Raw genomic sequence first — 22836 nt, forward strand, 5'->3', positions numbered from 1 at the left:
ATTTGAAGATGGAAAAGAATCTACTCATTCCTCTCGTTCCTTCGTATAACACTTAAATATGTTGCCTGCAGAAAGGTTTCTACTTCCTTAGATAAATTTAATTTTACACATGCTGTGGGCTCACTGGGGAAAAATTGCACAGCCTAATAAATCTCACCCTATTCAGTTTTCATATTCTCCTTTCTGTATTGCCAAGTCAATATGTGTATATTTTGCTGTTTCTTTATATGGACTCCCTTGTTACTTTAGTGTTCTTTCCACTTATATTTCAACACTTTCAGAAAACATATTCTTGAGAAAAAAACAGTTTGCAAAGGTAAAAGTTCAACTCAATTTTTCAAAGGCCATTTTTACCCTTCTTGACTGTTACATTTTTTTCTAGGTTTTTGTTAAAACATGAATACTATAGGGTAATTTCTATGCTGGCATTTCACTGGCTATATAAATCTTTAAAGTAATTGTAGAATAAATTATCAAATTACATATAATATCACTCTATATTCTGTATAGGCATCTGTAGCTAAAAATTACAATATAATTACATACACAGAAATGTTTAGTTATCTAGAAAGTATAGCATAGTTGTTATAGCGTTTCTTGAAAACTGATGTATGGAAGAATGTTTTGGTACTTTCAGCACTATGAATCTGGCTATATGTTAATTATCTTTGGAGGTTTTGAATTCAAAAAGATGACAACTGTTTAACCCACACTGGTCTTCATTTTTTTAAAAAATATTTCCTACTTCTAAATTGAGAATGTAGATTAGGCTGGTTTTAAGCACATAGTTAAGAAAAATCCTACCTCCAAAGTAGGGCAAAGGTGCTTATTTAGATTTATTTTCTTCAAATTAAATTCATTCCAGCGAACAGCAAATATTTGTGCAACTGTTCCAAAAGACGACATAATACTTGATCAATTTATGCAACAGCTTCTTACCATAAGAGGCTGCAAACATACATTTCCTCATGCTTTTTATTTTACGTTCATACCTTTGTCTGCTAATACTACTATATATATCAAGTATATCTTACATCATCAGCATGTCTTGATATTAGCCAGTAAAGTGTAAGTAAGTCTGCAGAGAAAGATGAATATGAATTTGCAGTGTTCTTAACTAAACTCCAGATTTCTCTCTTATCGTGATGCTGAGGGAAAGACAATGCGGCTCATCTTGCCAACATTCTCCTCAGCATCAGAAGACAAAGTCTGAAAATCCTCAGATGGGGAGGTGACTGAAACAAAATCTCTCTGGACCTGGGTGAGTTTTCCCAGTAGGCTTAACAGAGTAGGATTAAAGGGAGGCAGCTTTACCACTGCCTGCAGATATGACATTAAAAGAAAACAGTGAGTCTGTGTTATCAGCTCCTACCAATTAACTGTAACTGCATTAGACATTTATTGGATTTTGTTAGTAAACAGTGTAGATAATTTTAAAAGGTTGTGGGAGTACTGTAAAAATTAACCCAAGTTATTAAATCAGACCTAGATGCTGGAGAAATCTTTGGTAGTTTTGGGACACTTGATATTTGACCCAGATCCATTAAGTAGAATTGTTGTGTTAGAAACTCATCAGAGTATAATCTCTGAGACAGAGTTCTCTCCAGTCACAGTCTATAATTACAGCATGGTATCAGGAGTGAAGGCTGAAAAAGAAGAGTGACTTGAGAAACAGTGGAATAGAAGAGGAATAATTGGACAATGTGGAGCATGAATTTAAAAATCTAAAGAGGCTGAAACTCTCCAGGAGTACAGCAGATGACTGAAAAGGTTGAAGTAAGATAATTGTATCTTTGTGAAGCCAAGGGGAAACCCTGAAAAGAAAAAAAGGAATGAGGCAGGTTTTCTCATTTTAATGTTGCAGAGTATGAGATTAATTTAAGTATCAACAGTCAAATGAGAAGAGCAAGGTAGTTAACATATTATGTTACTGAAATTTAACAAGAATTTTAATCTAAGAAGTGGATTCGTTTAGCACGTATTTGAGACTATTGAGACAAATAGACTGTTCTGAAAGCTTCGACAAATCTTTAACCTGTGATTAGACTGTAATATGTACCAGAAACCTGTCAAAACCTGTAAGAAAAGCACTACTTAAAAAAAAGGCATTAGATTTACATATTGGATTAGATTTAGAAAAACAATGTAATGATGCCAGGCTGCATAAAAGATTAGATGATAATGTTAGAGGGAAAATAATTTCTTGCAGGTATTTCTGAGACCATAAAAATGACCAGAACAGATCAGAAAACTAAACAGATGACAACACAAATCCTAATCAGAATAAGAGAATAAGAAGCATAATGAAAGTACAGACTTCAGTTACACTCAGCCTTTCAGCAGAATCACTGTTTTCAAGGGACGCTAAAACTTGACATAAAAGGACTGAAATTACCTAAGAAAAAAAGAGATTTTAAAAAAGAAGAATAGTGCATATTTCAACGACACCTTTGGGTTATTCTGAAAATTAGAGAAGTCCTCATTCCATATACATCCATTGCTTATAGACAAGTTCATGTGATATCTAAAAATACAAGAAAAGATTTTAAATTTAAATCATAGTCTTATTTACAGGTGTGGATAGGAAATGTTCAAGTAAGTCACAAGAGGAATTCTTCCTATTGAGGGATAAAAAAGGCAGAACAAAATCTTGAAAAGACAGAGTTTGAATTGGTGCATGAGGTGGAGCACGTATTTAAGCGCTGAAAGCGTGTCAGACCCTAAATCTCGCTGAGGGAGGTTATAGTGCAGAGGTAGAAGGCTGAGAAGATGGAAAGTAAAAATGACAAAGAAAAAGCAGGACTGAGTGAAACTACAGAACAAAAAAAGGTGTCACAGGAGAATTTAGGGGTGGGGTAACCACAAGGAAAAAGCCACAGCACACTGTCCCATAAAATTCAAAATTTATTTACTAACCAGGATGGGTACAGTGGGTGGGTAGCAATGTCAACAACACACGCACACTCATGCACATGCTGTAGAGATACCCCCCCACCAACCAAGGCCTCAGGTCCGGCTGTGAACGTCACAGCGGCCTCAAGGCAGCGGGAGTTTCCACAGCTGCACAAAGTGCCCAAGCCCTGCCTGGTGTACTGGGTTTCACACAGTGCTTCCACCTTGGGTTCACCCCTCTGAGGTGTGCTCGGCTCCTGGGGAGGTCTTCCTATCAGGGGGCTGTTGACTTACCTGTTTATTGCTTTCTAACTTAGATGGTCAGCCTAACTTTCCAAAGGCCTAGCTGTTCTGTCACCCCAGAAGAAATACCTTTGACTTTCTCTACATTTGAAGCCAGCTAGCTGTTTCTATGTGGCTTTCTCTTACCTTCTGATATCACACCCTAATTATGTGTTATGAGGATGTAGTGTCCTTAAGAACCTCTTTGTGTTCTTGGTTTCTTCCCTATACACACCTAAGCCATTAAAGGTGGGCAGATGTAGTTCAGAGGTTCTGGATAAGGTTCCCCCATAACGATTATTTGTGCTTGGCTTACTTTCCCAGCACATACCATAATCATCATAATGAATAAGAACTGGGCAGATGTAGTCAAGGTCTCACTTAAGCGATTCATGCTTTCAGGTAGACTTCAATACATCACACAAAGGAAAAACTATATTCTTAGCAAGCTGAGAAGTTCTGTAAATAAAATGCTAATATAATACTGTCTCTTCTAAAAAATGGCATCACATCAGAGTGAGATTCAAAAATGTTATACATATTGCAGATAAGAACAAGGAAACTTTATAAATGGTCCAGAGTTCACATAGATGTTTTTCTATGTGCTGGAAAATACATATTGATTTTGGATTATTATTCCCACTTAGCAGAAGAATAAAGAATAAATATCGCAACCATTACAAATTTGATTTCATGTACAAATCAATATTTGCAAGAAATGGCACATAAGCCACAGTACTGATATACAATAAACAAGTTTTAACACTTTGCAAAGGTTTATTATTTCGGGTATATTTTTTCAGATCCAAGATAGACAGTCAAATAGAAAAAAAATATTATAAATCAAAATTATTTGAAGGATTTTTAAAAGCCTGCCTTACTAGCTCAGATATGTACTTGGTCCTCTTAAGTTATAGGACTGTACTTCTTGAATCTAAATTCTCAATGGCCTGATGTTATTTAGAAAAGGAAAGGAAAAATTTAGCCAATGCTATTAAAAGTAGGAGTATTGTGAACTCCTGTAAAGCATTACGAAAACAACAAACAGAAAGTTCTAATAGGTTAAATGTGTCATGTCGCAGCTATCCAACAACACACGTTCATACACCTAAATGTGGCATTTTTTCCCATGAAGCCTCCCATTTTTTTTAATGTAGTTAGACACCAGTGTCTGATCTCAGAGGGAAACAGGAAGAACAGAGCCAAGGTGAAGAAGTTCAGGCAGAAGAGCAGCCTGCAGGCTGGGTGTTACCAAGGGAAAGGTCTAAGCAGAGCAATGCAGGGACCGAGCACAGCTCTGTAGAGATTTAAATACATCCAGCGCCTCAGAGATCTCAAAGCTATAAGGTACCAACTCACAGACTGGCTGAAAATACAAGTACCTATTGTATTATGTATTGACTCTACATGTATTATATGTGTACATTTTTTTCCTCTGGAAGGGGAAGTTGTGAGATTATGTGCCCCTTAAGAAGGTCTTAGCATCTTGATTAAGTAATCTGACTAATAGTTCTGAAGAGAGAGGAGAATTGCTTTTTATATTCAATGTAAATTCCTGTCTTTTAGGAAGGTTTATATGGAAATTATGTTTGTATTATTAAAACATTATAAAAATATAACTAGAGTTTTTTTCCTAATTTCTGCAACCTAGCCATTTTAAAAAAATGAATATGTAATCAAAGACATTAAAAATGGACTATAATTATTTTATTGTAACTGCAATAAAACAATTCAAGAGACTCAAAATATATGCAAACAATACATGGAGCAGAAACACAGATACCTGACATAATTGTCAGGCTGCATCAAAATGGAACTGCAGGGATGCACTAAGAGCAGAACACCCTGCCAGCAGCCACAGTGTGCAGCCACCGTCCCCAAAACTTTGCTTTCACAGCACACCACCTCCTGCAGATGAGAGTAGGTGGAGATAAGGTGACATGAATGGCCAAAATGGGAAGAAAGACTGCTATAAGAGCAAATGTGAAACTTCCCATTGGAAGTTCCCATTGGATTTGGCCAGAGTCCTGCATTTCTAGCTCTGGTTCTTTGATACCAAAACAGAGACTGAAAAGTCCATTTTCTCCCTCAGAATCTGTGGTCCTTCAACCAGCACTTGCTAACTGAGGTACTTACGGTCACCCCAGAGAAGCTTGCCTTTCCCAAGCGTATATACAGGGTGCTGTAAAGACTGATGTTTCTAAAGCTAAGATCTGAGCACAGAGTAAGCTGTATATTATGTCCTTAGCTACTGAATTATTTCTGAGTAGTACTGAACTCAGAGTTGAAGAGGTCAAGCTTTGGGAAACTCCAAATAGCTTAAGTTATCCACTGACAAGTTCAGTCTTACTTAAAATGCAAGTGAAGTTACTATATACAATGCAGGAACTATACAGGGCCTTCAGCTTTTATACACTGTAATTTCCTGAAAGTAAGGACTGTTCAAATACCCATACACAAGGTGGTGTTTTTTTAATCCTTTAAAAAGTTCCATTGTTAGGCCTAAAATTGTTCAGAAATGTTTTTCCTTTAAGCAATTTCTAATGGCTGTCACTATCATTTAAAGTCTTCTATGGAATCTCTCAGGTAAGGTATGGCTGCCTAAATTACTTTGGACCTAATTTTAGATAAACTGCTGTAGCACGTGTTGAATAAATGCATGAGTAAGCAAAGAAAAGCAAAACAGATATTTAACATTTGTGACTGGTGTTATCTTTCCAGAGTATTTGAATAGAAGTACTTTGGGTTTGTTAATTAGGTTCCACACAAAAAATTCATGTTCAAAGACATTACATTGCATTCATCATCTCTCTACAAGGCTTGTCATTGCATTACCACTGGCTAAAAAAACAACTTAATGCAGATCAATGCCAGATGCATTTCTCTACAAGACACTCTCATCCCTTGGCACAATAATGGCAAGTATGAGGGGAACTCTCAGGATGAGCATACATTTAAGCCAAGATTATTTTGCTGGGGGAAAAAAAACACTCAAAAAAAATGATGCTATGTTAGAGAAATTTAATTAGTCTACAGCGATACATATTGAAGTTGTACCTGTGTGCTGGTCTTTTTTGTTAATAAAAATTTGAGGAGATTGTTCCATGGCAACTGTGTTTTTCAGTCTGTTCTGTTAACTTTAAAAAAAATGCAGCAATAATAAAATGTTCTGGTGTTAAAAATTTAATTTGAGGAAGGAGAGGAAGAGCCAAGCCAGTGCACAGAAACATTGAACTCTGAGGTCGTTGCACACTCAGAGGTTCCCTGAACTGTCACCGTGAGTTAGAGGATCAAGTATTCAGCCTAAGGCTCCTGTGGCACAGAAAAAGTATGTTCCTAGACCAAGCATGTATACCATAACAGGTTACTATAAAGGACTCTCTGCTTTAGTTACAGGCTCACAGATAGATATTATTCCCCTTATTTTCATTGTCAGTTTAATTTCACCCTTTATTTTATCCAGTTGGAACCACAAGAATCACATCATTTGTACTGGAAATCACAGTACAACTTCCAACTCTACCTAACTTTCACCAGCCACTGAAAATTGGGTTTTAGAGCTATAATTCTGCTTGGCCAAATTCCTTTGAAATCAATGGGATTTTCAGAGCAGAGTGGCTGACAGATGGGGCCCCTAATCAATAGAAGGAGCAAATTCTGAATACAGATTAAAGGTACAAATATCATAGGTCACAAGATGAACAATATTAAATACTCTGCACCAGGCATTTTTTTAATGTATCAAATGTACCTAAAAAATCAATTAAAAGAAAAAAAGTGCCTTCTATAAATAAGCAACAGCTGACTGGCTAAGCCATGTCTTTTATTTGGCTGAACTGAACTGCAGTTCAGCTCACACTGTACACTGATGGGTCATGGGAGTGACACAAAACTCACCTTCTAACTCCTTGTCATGAGCTGGTTTCTGATCATTATCAATTTAAGCCTCCTGAAAGCTGCTGTGATGCTGGTTGCCAGTGGCAGCACAGCTTTTCATGCCAGCTCCAGATGAGCAAGGCTGGGGGAAGATGTACTTGTGTCCTTTCAGCCTGTCTCGTGATGAGAGCAGAGGATAAGGAGGGAAAAGGCTCAGCAGGGGAGAAGTACGCTCTACACTGAGAGAAGACTGCTTTCATCCACACCTTGTTGTCACAGTGCTTCTGTGAATACCCCTAATGCCAAATGGTGTCCCAGCAACACTGTCCCTTCTTTGGAGCATCCTCCTGGGTGTACTGAGTGCAGTCCAGCAGGGATGCAACAGAAATTCTCTCTCTGACAGGTTATCTCCAGCAATGTGGATGACTGGCATCAGTGACAACACTGCTCGGAGCAGTCGAGCTCCAGCACCCTGTACTCTGCAACACCAAGGGACATGCCATGCCCCAGCCACCCACCCATGGATATCTTAGGGCTATTAGGGTCATACCCAAACTCATCGGACACTAATCAAGGGTCCTGTGGGATGACCAGTCTTTTGCAGTCTCCCAGGCTGAAAAACTATTGCTGTTCTTGCATGTATTGAAAAATACATATTAGGCGATCTTGTAATCATCCAGCTGGGAATTCCCATAGCACCAGAATGGGCTTTTTTACAAGTAGAAAGATGCCAGTTTTGCAAACAGCCGCCTATTTACTTTGATGTTTTTATTAATAACACATTGAGATCAATGAGGAATATTACTTCTTACACATATAGTTATCATGGGTGTTTATAGTGGACAAGCAAGTGTGCCTCTTGAGTACATTACATCTCTACAGTATTTCCCAAGGATATATCAGGTTGTAATATGTTGTAAAGCCACAGAAAGTCTCCGATTACAGCGATCGTTGATCTGTGGACTCCAGCCTGCTGTGCCATCATCTGTAATAACCGTTTTTTGCAAGCTCCAGAGAGACAGCACTACCAGCCTCTGGAACCAGGGTGAAGTCTCCCTGCCACACCTGATTCAAGCTACTGACAGTACAATCAAAGTAACATTTTGCGTCTTGCAATCATTTGCCAAGTTTTGTTCATGTGGGTTGAAACCGTCCCATGATTCCAACCAAGGAAGCAAGTGGTGTGCATCTGTAACGCTGTAGCCTTCTGAGCTGTGGATGCAGGGCCTGTGCCCCTGGCTACCCAGTCAAGCCCTGGGAGTTTCAAAGAACGTCTCGTCCCAGACTGTGGCTGGTGTGGAGCTGAGCCAGCTGGGGCTTTCACCTTGACTAAACTTTGGAGCAAGTTGTAAGAGCAATATAGACAGCTGGCACACGCTTTGTATGGAGTTGTATTGTAGGTATACACGAGGGTTGCACAGACAAAGAGGATGACAGAGAAGTGTTATGGCAAGGCGTGTGGATAAGAGGCGTCCTTAAGAGCACTCCTGGAAGTAAGCATGACTTAAGCTTTCCACAAGCATGTTGGCAGCCTGCAGTGCAGGTGTTGATGGAGGTCCCTACGCCTGGTGCTCTCAGAGGGGACGCCTCAGGGAACAGCGTAGCACAGCATGGTACCTGTGGCCAATCCCACCTGTGTAGAAGCCATGCTCTGGCAGATTAAGGCACTTCATGAACAGAGTGTTATGGTGCCACAAAACATTCCACTCTCAGTGTAGCCATAGGGAGCGTACCATAATGGGCACTCATATAAGAAAAGACTTTCTCTGACAAGCTGATCAGATCCCCCGTGGGTGGTTGGAGTCTGATTTATCACTCTCTGATGCTCTTGCTTTGTAACATGCAGCTTTAATTTAGAACAGTTTAATTCCACATGGAAAACCAGTGCAATACAGAAATAAATGAAGTGCTCTGTATTTACATAAAGACCAATATCCTCAGCCAGCGAAAACTGGAGTGGTTCTGCTGAAGTCAATGGAGTTGTACGATTTACACTAGCTCAAGGTCTGCTCTAATAGTTTAGAAATAATGGTCTAAAGCCTCAGATAATGTATTCCAGAACATCTCCGTCAGTCGTACATTGACTGAGGATCTGACCTTTTATTGAAATGAATATGCTAGAAATCCCATTTGGTTTGTTTAAAACATTGAAAAACAGTAACCAGGTTGTCGATCCGTATGCTCCTAACCCAGAGGCACAGTAGTTCAGATGCTGCATGCTATGTGGCTGTCGTTCGTGTATGTTTGTACCCAGCAACACAGCAAAGGTATTTCAGAGCAGTGACAGAATGGGTAGTAAGGAAGTAAAACTGCCCTATGGCAATGCCTCATCGTGCTTCTTGCATTTTGCCAAATTTCATAGTGAATGTTGCATATGGATTTTGCCCTCTGGAGCATGAGGTCTCATTTTCAGTGATTTGTTTTGTTTTTTTTCTTTAGCTTCAGGAAGTATTTCTTATGTCTCAGGTGCTTAATAAAGGATAAGGAAAAAGAAATCTGCAAATATGGAATTGAAGGTCCAGTGAATTTTGTAAGCTTTTGGCATTTTTTGAGGTTTCTTGCTTTAGCTTAGATTCTGAGCAGAAGGCACTTTACATCATAGGCAGACACACATACACTTTTTCAAACTCTGTAGGTGAGCTACATCTGCACAGAGCTGGGAAAACTAAGTGTCAGCTATCCAGCCCATTCTTCTCCACTCTGTACTCGTTAAATCTCTATGTGTTAAGATGTCTGTTATTACTGAATTAGTGCACAGTCTCTATCAATCCAATAGACACTTTGCAGAAATTCTAGCCATGTTCAGGAATAGCACACAATCTCATGTATACTATCTGCAAATGCTCATGCATGGGGATAAATTCAGATGACTGAGTTCAGGTTTTTTTAAGTCAATGGGATTACTTAAGTGAGCAAATTAACTCATAAATTAAAGGTCTTGACAGTGTTGGATTTTGAATTTGATCTAGGAAATGAAATGCTGACCCCTTAAAGTCAAATAAAGGATTGGGGACATCGGCTTTGGTGGTAATTTTACCACAATGGCAACAAATGGGCAGGTCCAGGTGACAGAAATGCTAGATAAAATAAATGAAGAAGACAATAAGAACATAAATTCAGTGAGGCACGATTGCTATGGTGATCCAGTTAAATCCGGTCAAATGTTCCATTGCTGGTTTTCTTCTTAAGGTAACATACATTCCAGCAAAATAATAGTAGAAGATAATAAAGTCAGAAAAGTCCATAGTAAGGGGTCTTTTGCATCCGTCACAGAATACAGGCGTTTCTAAGAACAGCTGCAGTCAGTGAGAAGTCAATTGAACCTGTGCAGGGCAGCAATTCTAAGGATAAAGAGGCACTGCTAAATGATTTAATCATGAGTAATTACAGCAACAATCTTGCTTATATATGTCAGGGAAATCTGAGTCACTCTATCAGCTTCAGTCAAACTGCACTGATTAACTGACAAAGGAGAAACATACTAGGTCAAAACCATTTAATTTTTTCATGGCTTTGTGGGATATATTTGAATGATTGTTTTCATACCTAAAATCTTCAATGCATTTGAAACCAGAGATGACAGAACCGAGCTGGAAGGTGGTTTTGGAAGAATTAGTAAAACAGACCATATTTTGATCCCATAAAATTTGGGAAGCTTAGAAATCTGCTCTAGCACCTTTTTCTATTGTCAGGAGAAGAAATAGACGAGGCATTGAAATCTCTGAAACTAGTGAATGTCCGTCTTGTGTCTCACAGTTTGACTCAACTTGACGTATCTACACTTCATGCTTGAGTGTAAGCTGGTAGTAATTTTATCTACATTGTACCTGTATAATGTAAAGTTATGATTATGGCATGTTGCATTCCAACTTACTTTGATTCAGTAAGACACAAAATATGGCCATATTATGCATTAACTACTTTAAATTGAGGCTGCTGGGAAGGTAGATTGCATGGAAAATATTTGTCTCCCATCACAGAGATCCAGGTCATCACAAGCCATATCAAATGTCTTACGCCTGATGCTTTGACATGCAGATGCATCTTGGTAGCTGCTTGGAATCCATCTACCAATCAAGTCACACTAGTTTTTAGTAGGCTCTGCTGTATACTATGGAGGGTCACAGCAGTGAGAAAAGAAATAGTAGGAGCATCTTCAACAAGATAAAAGGAGAGCCAGGAACAACGTTACAACATATGTGATATGCACATTTTTGAATGATTCCATTCTCTGCCTTTTTATTGTCTTTTAACAGCACTTGTGTCTGTATTTTTCTTTCATTTCACTGTGTATTTGGTGTTACCTTAGTTTTCATTGCATTTTTTCTCTCAGATTTCCCAAGTAGATTGTAATCAAAAGAAGGCTATTCTGAACTCTTACACTTTTTAAATGCATAGGACATTGAGTGCAGTCTTGCAATTACAAATACATGGGGATGGGCTGCAATCTTGAGTCCGGTCCCACTCTAGCTACTTTTGTCAACAGGAATTTGTTATTAAGAACAAGAATATGCTCCCAGTGACTTTCTGGAAGCATGTTGTTGACACAGACAAGTCCTGGATCTAGAGACCTTACATTTTCCAGACATCAGCAGAAGTCTTGAGACTGAATGAACATGATTTTCCCTGGTTAAACAGCTAGAAGAGACAGTCCTGCAAGTCACTCCTTAGCATGACTGTACCACACTGTCTGAACTTGGTGCTGCAGCCAGGTTACTGGAGGGGGAAAAATACTCTTCTTCCTTCCCAGCCCATCCAGAAAAAAACCCAGCTATGTATAAACTAGCCCCGCCAAAAAACTACAGTTCTGATGAAGTAAGGAAGGAAAACAGAAGAAAAAAAATAAATCAATATACTGAAATCAAAAAGCAAACCATTCTCTTTGTTCTCTGTTCTGTGGGTGCATAATTAGAAGATAATCCCCAATTTTCCTCTTCTTTGACAGGCTGATATGTGTGAGGATTTAGTCTTTAGAGAATGAAAACGTCACACATACCTTTAAGTTTTTCTGTATGTTTCAGTCTGATGTGATTTGATGTCTCACAGGGCTGGTTTAGAATTAACATAGTCATGTTCAATACCTGACCTCCCAGGCACTTGCTGGTGGCCAAAGTGTTCTGTATACTTTCTCTTTTACTGCTGTCTGTCACCATGGAAATAGTAGAGAAAAGTATACTTGAAGAAATTTAAGAAAGAATTTATGTGCTTATGATTTAAATAGGATAGTTATTAAATATAAACAAAAAACAATAAAAGCAAAAGAATTATGACTTTATTTTGTAAAGAGAAAAGGAAGATTCTTATTGATGCTCAGCTTTGGTGGCTGGTTTACATTGATATGTGTGGACATGTCATTTTTTGTTGTTAATGAGCATGACCTACAATTTACTTTGAATTAGGTAAGTATTCTTCCTAGTACAAAAAGAGATCATTGCTTTTCCCAGTTCTAGTTTACTACACTTAAGATATGTCTTACGTATATGACTAGTAGAAAAATGCATCCTTTACCCTAATAAGCCCTGGCTTTGTGTGTAATTATAACTGTCCAGATTTTGAATCTTATTCATATCATGCCTCTAGCTCAAACCAGAGCTCCAGTCCTGCAAACATATGCCCATGCCTCACTATACATAACCTCACATATGCCTAAATTTACACAGCTAATCTGTGCCACCGAGGACAATTTTTCTGAGAGAAAACTTAAATGTATTCATCAATATTTGGAGGATAAGGGATTCCTACAAATCAGTCCAAGAATGAATGCAACAGTGAATGTAAGACATCTGAAAAGTAAACAATATTTTTAGAAAAGCATGCCTGAGCTATTGTGCAAAAGGCAGACTCACAGAATCTTATCTCACAAAGCATTGCTGACAACGATCATCCAACAACATTAAGTGGAGGGGTCTGCAGGGATGAAGTGCTGTGATTACAAAAAGAAGAGGGGAAAAAGACAAAGATGGGGCAAATCAGATGTGTTATGTTTGGCAAATTGTTTGGAAGCAAGCCCTCTTTTTCTTACTGTCACTGCTGGAATAAATGCAAGACACTGTCATCTGTAACGGTGTTTTCAAGTCTGCAAAAAAAATATTTCCCCACACAGTTGCCAAAATTATTACTTAGGAAGGAAATTGAGGAAACAGCAATAACACAATTAAAACTGTTCACTCTGCACTGACAAATAACAACTAACTAATTGCCATCACTAAGTTCGAACAGAGCAGAGGCTTTTTTTAAACAAAGAGGGCCAGCTCTATCACCGGTTAATGCTGGCCTTGCAAGCCTACTTGCCATTCTCCACTCCTCTCCCTAGGGCCATAGCCAGATGATTTATTTATGCACAGCTTGTTTGCACAACTGGAGGTGCTGAGCTGTGAAAAATTACAGACAAACATTTGGGGGTTTAAATTATGGGCATCTCCTCTAAGGTACCTTAGACATAGTTAACTTTGTGTGAGCTGATTTTCAAAGCTACAGAAAGCTTCTGCTGAGTGTCTGGGGAAGTCATATGTTTTCATCCTATTTCTGCCTTTAAGATTTTTTTGTGTTTGGGACAACAAATTATCTTCTGCCAAGACAGTGTACCTGGAGTGACACATCCTTCCCCAAGGTTTATTTCCCCCCCTTAGGTAAGCAGTAGTTAAAAGCTTTTAGCCTCCAAAGGTTATAAGGGAATTAGTATGAAACAAATCTGTACCTCTGAGTCAAATCCTAAAAGACATATATCCACACAATAAAAGTCATTGATCCTGAATATTCTTTAGGAACTGATACAAAGATCACATTTTTTAAAAAATCTACCTTTTCCAGCAGTCAGTAGTATTGTGGTCATTGCTTTCAGGAACCACCTACCGCATAAAATAGGATGCAAAGAAATGTGCTGAATGTGTCTCGTCATTAGAAACAGTCAATCATTTTTGTATGTGGGTTCACATCTAACTATCTCCAGTTATTACAGGTTTTAGAGCCTGCTCATCATCTCTGCTTCTTTTCTATCCAAGGTGAACAGTAATCCTGAGAAGTCCTCAAAAAACTGTTACACAAAATGCTTGAAAAAGAAGAAGTTCATAGTGCCCATAGAGTGACTATTTAGAGTCACTCTATTTTCGTATTTGCCCATAGAGTGAATATTTAATTATGAATATAGTGATTCAGGCAGAGGCATCTGTCTTCAAAAGGCTTGGGTCCCATTCATTTTGACATTACTCACTTTCCTCTCCACATTCTCTTAGATCATGGGAAGTTTCACACTTAACAATGAAAATTGTACTGCATGGCACATTAAGTTGCTTATATTCTATTAGGTGGTATTGCTTCTCTTTCACCTGTGAAACGTTATACTCTGTTTCCTCACATGGATGCAATAGGTGCCACTAGGAGGAAAATATTGACTCTTATCTCCGCAAATATGTTTCCAAATATTGTGCCTTTGACAAATATACAGCTGAACTAAATTAATATTTCCGACAGAGAAAGTCACAAACTCAATGCCACAAATGCTTACTAAAATGAAAAGTTTGATGCTTACACTTGTGCATAATATACACCATAAAATGGTTGTAAAACTGGGCCTAAAATCTTATGCTTTTGAAAAGATTGCATTGTTCTACCATCAAGGTGCATAAGGGTCAGACCAGAAAAACTTGTAGGTTGTTTGTTAAACCGCTGAGAAAGACTATTGACAATGCAATGAGAGAGAAACTACTCTACTATTGGATGTATTGTGACTGCTATATGGCCAAGTAAAAAAAGTCCATAGCCAACAGTTTAACGCAGTTCCTGGAAATTATGTCAGATCATACTAAATTAATTCAGTCCTTGGTTTTCAAATATATCAGTCAGAAGTAGTCCCAAACTGAAATCATACTTTTGGCTACTGCTTCCTGACTGAATCTATAATACCACAACTGGATATAGCAATATCAAAATTTAGTCTTGCAAGACATCCAGTGTGTACTTGGCGTATCCGGAGTATCTGGAGATACCGACATGGCTTAGATGAGACAATCCGCATCAATCACCAGTTTTAAATAGTGCCACACTAATCAGCCCCCTGATTCTGACACTTTCTTTTAACCTGCTGAGTTATGTTAAAATGATTGCCTGTGGAAACTGCTTAGCATTAGCTTCTACAGGTTATTTCAAGCAACTTGCAAAGATTGGCACTAAACGTAAAAGATGATTACTACAAACTGTGACTTAATGATAGCCTCTCTTCAGAGTAGAAACAAAACAGAATTTGTATGGGTGGTTCTGTCTTACAATTGTTTATACTGGTATTTTTTCAATATATTTACATGGAACAGTAAAAATGAAACTTGACTTGCAGCAGTGTTCAAGTTTGATTGAATAGATGGTGATTGTCATGAAATAGGAGTAACCTGAAATTGAAATGACCCTTTCAATAGGCTGTGACTCTTTGGGTAAAGACAGTTTTGTTTGGATCACTACTTTTCTCTCTAAATCTCACTACTTTATTGCTAGCCTACATAAAGAGACCTCTTTTCAGTAAAGCAATGCCCATAATTACTTTTTAGTGATATGTAATCAAGGAGCTTTTTCACGATTTCTTTTCTCAGTACAGAACTGATCAGAGAATGAAAATTCCATTTCACAACAGATTTTGAGGTTTTTAACATCTGTTTTCCTTCCTGACTGTAATAAAAATCAATTCTAAAAACATTTTCAGAAATAAATTGAATGATTCACACTGTCACCTTGACTCGGTGTTTGAAAGTTCTTTGTTTCTTTATCTGTAGCTCTTTACTTTGAACTTACACAAAAATTTCACAAAATCTTCAGATAAAATCACATTTAAAATAACTCTGTGGCTGTAAAATCTCATATTGTTCTTCTTTTCCTATCCACTTACTCCAGCCCATCCCCAAGAAAAAGTTCAAACATTCTGCTGAAGAACAGAGCTGGCCAGAATTTTTGAGTTAAGTGTTTCATTCCAGTAAAAGGCTGAGTATTGAACACAGATATTTTTATATTGAACAGGACAATAATTATTTTGTACAATCTTCTAGTATTTTATGAGACAAATCTCTATGTGTAAGCTATCTTAACTGAAGATTCTACAGCTTTTAAGTTGATTTCCTTCACAAAAATTTTACCCCAGGAGTCAATACGGGTCCAATCCTTTTCAGCATTCTCATTTATCACCTGGATGATGGGACAGAGTACACCCTCCACGAGTTTGCAGGTGATACAAAAATGGGAGGAGCGGCTGATATGCCAGAAGGTCATGCTATCATCCAGAGGGACCTCGACAGGCTGGAGAAATGGACTGACAGGAACCTCATTAAGATCATCAAGGAGAAGTGCAAAGCCTTGAACCTGGACAGGAATAACCCCAGGTACCAGGACAGGCTGGAGGTAGGAAGGCTTGAAAGCTACTTTGGACAAAAAGCCCTGGGACTCCTGGTGGACACCAAGTTGACCATGAACCAGAAGCATGCCCTAGTGGCAAAGAAGGCCAACGGCCTCCTGGAATCCATTAAGAGAAATGTTGCCAGCAGGTTGAAGGACGTGATCCTTCTACTCTCATCAGCCCTGGTGAGACGCATCTGGGGTGTTGGGTCCACTCCTGGGCCACCAAGTACATGAGAGACATGGAGCTACTGGAGAGAGTCCAGTCAAGGGCCGCTCTATGATTAAGGGATGGGAATGTCTCTCCTACGAGGAAGGGCTGAGAGAGCTAGGACTGCTCAGCCTGGAGAAGAGAAGGCTCAGGGGCATCTTATCAATGTGTGTAAATTCCTGATGGAGGCAAGTAAATAGGAGACAACCAGACTCTTTACAGTGGTGCCCAGTGACAGGACAAGAGGCAACGGGCACAAACTGAAATACAGGAAATTTCATTTAAACACAAGAAACTCTTTACTCATATGGTGGTTGAACACTGGCACAGGTTTCCCAGAGAGGTTGAGAAGTCTCCATACTTAGACATATTCAAACACTGAACAGACACCATTCTGAGCAGCCTGCTCTAAACGATTCATCTCTGAGCAGAGAGGTTTGACCAGGTGATCTCCAGAACTCCCATCCAGCCTCATCTATTGCATTATTCCATGAAAATGAACCAGGATGCATGTCAAATGCAAAGTCAAGTGCATTACTGTGAGAATGTCTCCTAACAAAAGTAAAGCCTGCAAAAACAAGTCCTCCTTGCTTTAATATGACTTTTGTCTGTTTCCCCTGCTGATCTTCAGAATTGTACCCTTTGCTGGAGGTTCAGTTTATGAGTGTTACCCCCTGTGAATCAAGAGCATGTGCTTTTTTCTAACTGACAGGTTGTTATTTAGATTTTCTCAATTAGCTGACCTGTTGCTTCTACCTCTGCAATATCAGCAGATAAATGTTTAGAAAGGAGTCAAGGGGCAGGGAGCTAGAAGCTTTTGCTCATCTTGCTTGTAGGCAGTCAGTTCACCTAGGAGCTGTCATTTGAAGTCAAACCACTGGCTTTACAAAGTGCATGCAATCTCAGAATTGTTTCCTCAGAGGATGCTTCATCTAGCAAACAAATTGGAATGAAGCTTATTCACCTGTGGGCCATCGTAACAACAGTGACAGCTTGGTAGGGCAAGAAACATACAGCCAATTTAATCTGCAACTAACAGGCTGAATCTATTTGGCATGGGAGAGAAAAAAACCACAGCCAACCCAAGAGCTAAGGATTAAAGACAGAAGTGTCTCATAGGAAAAGCTTTTCTTTCTCTGTTTCTAAGAATAGGACCCATTTTTATTTCTGGTGTTTGGGGTTGTTTTTTTTTTTTCCCCTCAAGTGCTCCTGTTTCTTTGCCCCACCGTGCGTGCTAAATTGTTTTCCAGCAATGCCTGAAGAGTGTGAACACTCTTTCTTCATTTGCAGGAAGTCAAGATGCATGCAGGTTCCCTCTGGGCTACCTGGAAGGAAAAGGCAGTGGCCTGTGCAATAAGCAGACATCCATAGAAATACTTTAGTCCTTCATGATCCTCCTGGGGAAAAGAAAAGCTTCAGGTTTCTTCAGCCTAGAAGAGAGAGATAGATAGATTCAAGCCTCAGTAGCTCTGTGCTAAATACTACATAGAAAGGGACATGCTCTGGGAAATGCCAAGGGAAAAATAAGGGGAAGGATGAAAATCACTGGGAGAACTGCTATGACTTTATATTTGTCCTGGGCTAAAATTATATGGCTAGTGATGATGACATATTGCTATTTTCTCCAGTCTCTTGCAGAAATCTTGACTAGCATCTAGCAATTCTGTGACCAGCATAACTCTACAGGTATGCTTTCAAATGCTCCTCTTCAGATGTTAACCACTCTAATTCCTCTGGTGGAAAGTCTCCAAGCACTGTTTTGCAGTTATTTCTGGGTAACATGATTTATTATGTTTATTATGAAACTCAGGCTGTGTTTCTTTGGGCGTGAACCAAATAATTGTATTCTAACACATTGAATGGGAGAAGAAGAACATCACCTATGGCATTTGAGCAACCTCATCTAGTGGGAGGTGTCCCTGCCCATGGCAACGGGGTTGGAACTAGGTGATCTATAAGGTCCCTTCTGACCTGAACCATTCTGTGATTCTATGATTTGGGCATGTGGTCTTCTTTGGCACATTGCTTTGGCACCTTTTCGCCAAGGAAGTACACATTACCCTTCTCTATCCTGTCATCAATCCAACAGAACAGGAATTTTCAATTTCAATTTCCTTTCATTTTCCCTGGCTGTCCTTAGACACACCTTTTATAAAGTATAAGGTGCATAATTGCATTTTCCTTGGTTTACTGGCATTTCTTGTCTCACACTGACGTCAAAGGCTGAACATAGCTACAATAGGAGATCCAGTGAGAACTTGATACTGTGCAAACTGGTCCCAGTATGAAGAGGAATCATGGAAAGCATGCTCTGGAGTCATTTGACTCCCTCACAGACTGATGCATGGGAACCTGTAACAAGAAGAGGAAGGTCACAGGTAACGTTTCTGTCTAAGAGGCTCCTAATTGTTTCCATGAAGCCTGGACATTGACTTTCAGAAGTCTTTCTCTCCTCTATGTCTCTTTTCATTGAAGAGGACTGAATGAAATCTCAGTATTACTTCCATAGAAAGGGATCACTCTGCAATCATGTGACTTCTTTGTTTAGATTTGTTCTCTACCTGCTTTTTAATGAACTAAACATTCATCCTTCAAGACTCTGTGGCGTGTTTTACGATACAAATTTCAAGCTTCTGGAATGCATAACATCCCAGCTGCTCTGGTCTGGGCAATCCCATGACCCCACCTGCAACATTAGCTACTTCTGCTGTCTCACTGTGATTTTTCTTTATTCCTCACCGACTTTCCAATATCTGTCATGTTGAATAACAACGCTTTTTGTTATAGCCTTTGTACATATCTCTGTTTTTCTCTCTTATACTACATTTGCTACAATCTAGGATGAGGGCTGTTTGGGGAATGTTATGGGAAACATTTAATTTCCGTTTTTTATATTCATTTGTATGTTTTGCAGATCATATCCCTGAGCTCTCACTGCATATAAAGCTGATATATTTCTGTGGCAATCTGCTTCTATTATGCCTCTTTGAGCTTCTGGAGCATTATATGGAAATACTAATAATATCTGAGTGAAACCTTTAAGTTTTAACAGTATAGGAACCTGCAATAAATCAAAATAAATATCTACTCAATTATGTTCCTCAAAAACTATCTATGGTTTTAAATCAAACAATGCAATTTAGAAGTAAAGTTGTGCCTGATAATAATAATTCAGAAAATACACAGCTTCTTTTTGACTAATAGATATGAATTACCTGTCATTCTAAACCTAATATTAATACTAATATTGGTATCACACCACTGAGATGAACTCCCCGCTCATGAAGTGTTATCATTGCAGACATCTGGCAAATTGGTTGTTAACTTCTAACACAATTGATATGCCTTTTATTATGACAATGTTCTGTTTCAACAAAAGAGAGCCCATTTCCCAGTGACGAACCATTTTAATGATTTTATGTAGAAATGCAGCTAATGAAAAACAATGGCAAGGGCCCTCTGAATTCAGTTTTTTATTCTCCATTCCAGCAGTACTCATTGCAATACCACAAATTTATGTCTTATGAAGATGACACACAGGTACACTTCAGTCTCTGTTTCAGGCTGCCTACCATAAACAGGAAAAATTGCACTAGTATCAGGAGATTGTCCTACAATGCTTGGGTTGTCCAGCAAGTAGAAACATTAGAATAATTTATTCTTTCTATTACATTTGGCATATGCATTACCCAAAGTATTCATCTTTCCCAGTTACTGTTCTCCATTGATATGAGCACCCAAATGAGGAAATGAGAGCCCTAACTTAGCCTAAATTCTAAAATCAGCCTAAAATTACTTCCAGGCTTAAGAATATGCATAAAATACCAGAAGCACAATTGAAACCTCTTATTATCACTGTCACTCTATTATATTTCTTTCTTGATCACCAGCATGTGGCAATTATCAAAAAATACAGTGGAATACATCGGTATAGAAATGTTCATGCTTGATCAGTTCAGTGGTCTATTTGGCTCAGTATCCTGTCTTTATTAGCAGTTAATGACAGATGTTTTCAAAGAAAGTATGAGGATTCTGTGATCCTGTAAGCTGTTTACCAGACAATTTTTTTTCCCATGAATTCTTTCATTTAAAGGGTTCAATTATATACTGAAGTGTGAATATATATGTCTCTTTCCCACCCTACCTTATCTGCCGCAACATGGGAAATGGTTTAACATTCACAGAGAATGGAGATGTCAGGAACTTGGCTACTCTTCAGGCATGGGTAAGAGCCAGGTTTTGATCCCTGTTTCTGAGACACCCTATGTTCGCAAGACACCCTATCTATTGTGCTATGATATTATTATTATTATTATTATTACCATTATTGTTAAGATTCTCATTATCATTTCTATTGTAAAACAACTGATGGGGAGGCACAAGGTGCTGAAACAGATTTATGGCAGTGAGCACCAGTCTGACACTTTCCAGTTGCAGGGTAGATTGCCTAAACTTTTCTTAATACACTTTATGTGTTGACAGAGTTTAAATGCACAGTTAGTTTCCAATAGCTATATCAACAATCTCAAAGAAAGAGATTCTCACAATAATCAGTTTCTGTATGGAAATGCTCTGATTCTAGTATGCAAGAAAAAGCACCAATTGCTATTTTCTCCACCTGTACCATGTTTTTTTCCAGCAGGTGGTTGATAATTAGCCTTGTTATTTATTTCAGCCAATTTAACTGATTCCAAAGTCTGGTTCAGTGATCTGCTCTGCCTTGGATGGCATCCACATGGTTTCAAGATAGAGAGACAGTTGCCACTTTCCAGTCCCACAGGATGGTATCTGATTTTAATTAGCTTTTTAAACATTTTCCTTATTAGGTCAGTATACAGTCTTTATCTTTTTTTTTCAAAACCCTGCAAAGCATTCAGTTTTGGGAACTTGAAACTTAATTTATCAATTTGTTCTAGCATGTCTCACTAGAGAGCTTGCAGGACTGTGAACATGGAGAGAAGGAAAAAAACAGCCCTGCATGATGATAAACTCCAGCACTTTGCTGAATGGGCTTGTAAACGCAATAAAACTTCTGGAAAGTATGCAGTTTGTCCGTGCTCTAGGAAGCACGCAATACAGTCCAAGAGCAGTGTAAGTGGCATAGTGTTCTGCACTGAAATAATGTAAGAATTTCACAGCGGTCTGGTGGGGGTTCTGGAAAAAATGTTTTGGGAAAGCTGTGAATCAAACAGAAGGAAAATCTACTGAAGAGTAAAGAGAAATCACAGTGAATTCTCTTTTGCAACACACTATAGATGAAATCCTGATTTGATGGGGCTTGGAAGAGACTGGATTTGTGGGTGGGAACCCTCAGATTGTAAATATAATTTCTTAGTACACACAGTGTAGCTGCATATGCAATTTTATTCAATATATGGCCTTTAAGCAAACATTTCTTTGCAGAAAGAGAAGTATAGGTCTCTTACTTTCATGTTGGTATTGAACAAATCATCATCTATGTTAAATTCAGTTTTAATAGTAATCTAAGTGTTATTTTACTGTATCATCAGTAACAAGAAGTCTGTGTTGAAAAACATTAATAAGGCAATTATTTTTCTTTACTTTGTCAAATTAATTGTCAGAATTGTATTCTGAATAGTGTAGTAATTAAATTTCAGTGGCTATAGGGCAAGATTAGCATAAAAGCAGTTTTCTGTGCTTGGTGTGACAGAACATAGGATTAACAAAATTAAAATATGTACTAAATGTAATCTGTTATTCTTTTAATACCATTACTCTATCCTGCCAACTTGCAAGTCCACTAACACTAGATCTTAAATCACACATAAGCTGAAGCAAATACCCTGAAGTCTAACCCATAACAGGTATATGCAATGAATTCTATTAACCTTATCATGTTCCTCTGAGGATAAATATCACCACACCATGAATCTTTTACTAAATAGACATTTCAAAATTACCAGAAAGGAGTCAACATCCTGAATGAGTCAGGACCACGTTAGGAATTGTGATACAGTTCATTACTTGCGAGATGTTACACAGCATCAGAGACTTCCATAGGTTTAATTTGACATGGAGCCATCAAGCTGTGTAAAATAAATTATAAGAAACCATACTTCAAATACATTTGCCTTCCAAGCAGATCTGTATTTTGCACACATATTTTCTTCCTGAGCCTGCAAAGGTGGAATATGATGACAGGTGGATGTTTTAATATCACAAAAAGAAAGATCAGCATTAAC

General features: G+C 38.4%; 1 long non-coding RNA gene across 1 annotated transcript in view; it reads left to right on the top strand.

Moving 5' to 3' along the window:
• Positions 1 to 22836, top strand: part of LOC142362300 (uncharacterized) — a 68714-nt gene that overhangs the window by 2286 nt on the left and 43592 nt on the right. Inside the window, exon 2 of the long non-coding RNA XR_012764930.1 lies at positions 18262 to 18319. This is a non-coding gene — a long non-coding RNA (uncharacterized LOC142362300). The remainder of the gene's footprint in view (positions 1 to 18261; positions 18320 to 22836) is intronic.

The sequence above is a fragment of the Opisthocomus hoazin genome, chromosome 8 (assembly GCF_030867145.1).
Source record: "Opisthocomus hoazin isolate bOpiHoa1 chromosome 8, bOpiHoa1.hap1, whole genome shotgun sequence".
NCBI lineage: Eukaryota > Metazoa > Chordata > Aves > Opisthocomiformes > Opisthocomidae > Opisthocomus > Opisthocomus hoazin.